The sequence below is a fragment of the Trichosurus vulpecula genome, chromosome 9 (genome assembly GCF_011100635.1).
Source record: "Trichosurus vulpecula isolate mTriVul1 chromosome 9, mTriVul1.pri, whole genome shotgun sequence".
Lineage (NCBI taxonomy): Eukaryota > Metazoa > Chordata > Mammalia > Diprotodontia > Phalangeridae > Trichosurus > Trichosurus vulpecula.
Window position 1 is genome coordinate 96,648,082 of NC_050581.1, and position 4,578 is coordinate 96,652,659.

Here is a 4,578-nt window from a genome sequence, read left to right on the forward strand (position 1 = left end):
GAACATCAATATTGAAAATACAAATTGCTACTAATGCCCTTAGTTGGTCCTTTTAACAGAGGAAAGTAGATATCATGTATAGTCTGCAAGGTAGTCTGAGACAAGAGTAGGCATTCCATAAGCAGGGAGCTAATTGGCACTCTCAATAACTTCATTTACTTTCAACACATTGCAATATATTGCTGCAAAGTGTTAAAGATTTTGAAGAATAACAAAGCTAACTCAATCATATTTGCATCCCTAAAAATTATTGATGGTATTTTCACAAAAGCAAAAAAGGCTTTTCAACTATTAATAAAATTTAGAAATATTTTAAAGCATTGTTTCCATCATCTTTATCCTCTTATGTACATTTTATATCTTATAATATATATTATTATAGAAATACATGTATATAATTTATATATATATGAATAGATAGATAGATAGATAGATAGGCCTGGTTCATCCTTCCAGTCATATTCCTGGTTACAACACCAACATTTCCTAAATGGCATACATTCTAAACACCAAGAACATGTTACTAACTACACACACATTATAATTAGAGATGTTAAATAAGGTCATAAAATGTTTAGACAAATACTCTAGAACATATTGCTAATTACATATACATATTCAAGATATTAAATAAGGTCAGAAAAAGTTTAGATGAACATTCTGGAAGTAAATGTTTTTGATGGTTATAATAGATACTAAATATGGGCAATAAGAATGCAGAAGGAACTAGTTCACTTTTCAAGGTGTAGTTGAAAAGCAGAAATAATTATTGGGAAAGTCTACTACATAGATATCCCTTCCATTATAGAATAAACACATTTACTAAAAGTACATTATAAAGTTCAGAGAGAGCATGGTACAATAGACAATTAGCTTGGAGGCAGGAAGATCTATGTTCAAACCTGCCTTTGACACATGCTGACTATGAGACCCTGGGCAAGTCACTTAACCTCTTATTCCCTCCCACCAGCCCCCTCCCACTCTGTACCAGACAACTCTCTAAGACCCTAAATTGAAGAGATGGTGATGATTTGCCCTTGTGAAAGAAGTTCCTCACTAGAAATTCCCAATAATAATGAATCACTAATTCAGTTTTTTAATGCCATAAAATAAACATCTATCTTTACATCTGTCTTTATGTACATGTATTTTTATCTCCATTTAATAGAGGAGAAAATAGAGTCTCAAGTTGACTTCAAGGTCACATATTACAGATCACAGCTGCACCATTCTAATAGACCACAATATGCCCCTTTAAAGAAAATTTTGCCTTCCCTGTGACTTGTATTACAAAATCAGAAGTTGTATTCCATAGGGAAAATAGTACCCTAGATTGAGGTGAAAACTTTTGATTAGGAAATGCCTAAATCATTAATCAACAAAATGATAAAATGACAATACTACTAAACTAAACAGGGTTTTTATAGAGGGGGACAAAATAATAACAAAATTCATTTGGAGAGACAAAGGATAGGATATCAAGGGAAATAATTTTCAAAGTAGGAATAAAGAGGGAATACCACTGTTTTCAGACCTCAAACTATATTATAAAGAAGTGATTGTTGAAACTCTTTGGTACTGGTTTTTAAAAAAGTAGATCGATGAAAAAGACTTAACAAGGAAAAATCAGAGATAATTGAATTCAGTATTTTATAAACCTGAAAACATAAATTATCTAAGAAAGCCTTTCCTTTGACAAGAATTACTAGGGAAATTGAGAAAGCAGTCTGGCAGAAATTAGATTTAAACCAAAATTTTACATCGATATACTATAATAAATCCAAAATGGATATGTCTTAAATATTAAAGATAATACCATAAAAATTAGAAGAAAAACAGTCATATCTCTTTCACAGATATAGCTAGGAATTGAATTCTTAACCAAACAAATGACAGAGGAAAATGAAAAGGTAAAATAGATCATTTTAATTACATGAAACTGAAAAGGTTTTGCATGAACACAGCTAATGTAACCAGCATAAGAAAAGAAGTGGTGAAATGTGGGAAAAAATCTTTGTATCAAATATCTCTGATAATGGTGTTATATCCGAAATATGTAGACAACTAATAGAAATATTTAATTCTAGAAGTCATTCCCCAATAGAGAAGAGGTCAGAGTATATAAACATATGGTTCTCGAAAGAAGAATTGCAATTGATAGAGGAGAATGTTCCAAATTACTGATAATAAGAGTTACAGATCAAAACAACTCTGAGACTTGACCTCACGTGCAGAACATTGGCAAAGATGACAAAAACTGAAAGAGTGAATCTTGGAAGGACTGCAGAAAGATGGACACACTATTGTACTCTTGGTGGAGTTTGAATTGGGCTAACCATTCTGGGAAACAAATATGCAAAGAAAATGACTGAACTGCCCATACCCTTTGACCCAGAGAGTACCTTACTAGGCATATACTCCAAGGAGGTCAATGACAAACAAAAAAAAGTCCCATATACGCTAAAATTTTAATAGCAACACTTTTTGTGATAGCAAAGAATTGGAAACAGAGTAGATATTAAGGAATAGCTAAACCAATTGTGGTATCTGAACATAATGGAATATTACTATGCCATAAAAAGGACAGAAATAATACATGTAGAGAAGCATGAAGAACATACATGAATTAATGCAAAGTGAAGTAATCAGGAAAAAAAATTTTATTTGGCCCCAAAGAAGACATAGAAGAAGGCAATTCCTTATCCTGAGTCTTTGAAATGATAAGGACTATGACTGTGAAACACCATATATAATTGGGTTTTCTGGTGCATTGGTCAGTTCTGTTGAACTTTTTTGTCTTAAAAAAAAGTCGAGGCTCAAGGGGACAGGAAGGAGGAAGAGATACATTAGTAAATGTAAGTGATATGAAAACATATGGCATGAGTACCATTAAGGTGTTGACCAACTCTGACATGCTGAGAACATCATAGTACAACAGTCCTCTGTCTGCTAGGCATCATAGACATCACCTAGTATTTCCATTTCCTTGACAGCCTCAACACTTAGAGTATTTTAACACTCTCTAACACTTTCCAGATTTCAGTATCTTCCCTCACCCACACCTCATCCCTCCAAGATCTTCAATGAACCTTTTTCTTGTGTCTGAGAAAATCTAGGATGTCAGTCTAATCAGAGATGGGGCAGGCAATCAGCAGAGATCTGAGCAAGCCAACACTCAGTTTATCTTCAATATTCAGATTATAGTCAAAGGCTAACAGAGGAATTCACAAAATGCCAAATGGCCCCCTTATCTTCCCATTGGAAATCTTTTGGTTTGTCTTCAGAATTTCATTATTGAGAGCTTCCCATTTGTTGTAGGAGAGGCCAGTAGTAGAAATGAAAATATTTGAGCTAACGCCATGCTCCCACAACACCAACTGGAGCTGTTGTGAGCCAAGACACTGTGGAGCAGACCTAAGGCAAAAAGATCACTTTACTCCCAACTGAAGTTATCTAGGGTCTAGCTGTGGGTTTTTTGGTTGAGGGGGATGTAAAAAGTTTTATTTATGGGCATTGGCAAGGAGCTCCTGAGGCCCTGGGAAACCTCCTTGCCATCTGCTTTAAATTTCCTTGTCAGTGACTCTTACCTGTTCCAATCTACCTTTTGAACTGCTGGTCTTAGGGATGTTTTTACCTGGGGGTTGTTGAATATGTTTTTTTATCAAAGGAATTGAATATCTGAACCTCAAGCTCTGAGGGAGTACCAGAAATGGTACCATAACCAATACACCATCCCTCCTGAACTTACTTCCCCTATAGGATTTTAGGCCAGAGGATCCTGCTGATCATTTCTCTGAACCCTTTGAAATCTGCTCTCCCCAAATCTGGGACAGATGTCATTCCACAAATGGAAAAAAGAAGTAAGAACAATGGGTAGAAGTTACAGAGAGGCAAATTTAGGCTTAAATTAAGGTAGGATTTCTTAGCAACTAGAGCTATCCAAAAGTAGGGTGGGATGCCTCAGGTAGTAAGTACATAGTGGGTTCCCTTTTGCTGGAGACCTTGTCCCATATGCCATATCAGGGATTCTTGTTCATTCAGCTGATCTCTGGAGTCCATTCCAACTCTCAGATTCTGTGACTATGCCTGGCTCTCCTCTTTTTCTTTATCCCAAAATCTGAGAGAGTGATTACTCCTCCCTCTCCCCTCTTCACCCCAAAGGGCCACCACATCTCCTTCATTTTCTTCTTTTTTGTCAGAATCAGGAATAAAATAGGGGTCCCTTTCATTGCTTCCTCCACCTTTTGTAGAATAAGATTATCATTAAAATAAGGCAAGAAATTATTAACTGCTCCAGTCCTGACAGAATGAGTTCTATCAGATGTCTGAATAAGTGGAGTTCTCCCATCACTCCTTTATGATGATCCTATGCCAAGTTTGTGATGTTTTCTAAAGTTGTCATCTATTTCTTCCTTCTATTCACGTAGGCTACAACAAAAATTGCTTCTGTTTCTCCATCCCTTGATCTTCATCCAAATGCTCTATATCATGCTTCTCCTATTTTTGGCTCCTAAAATATCATCATATAAGTAATGCTTTCTTAATATATGTGTTGCTTTGTTCTCCCAATTCTGCTCC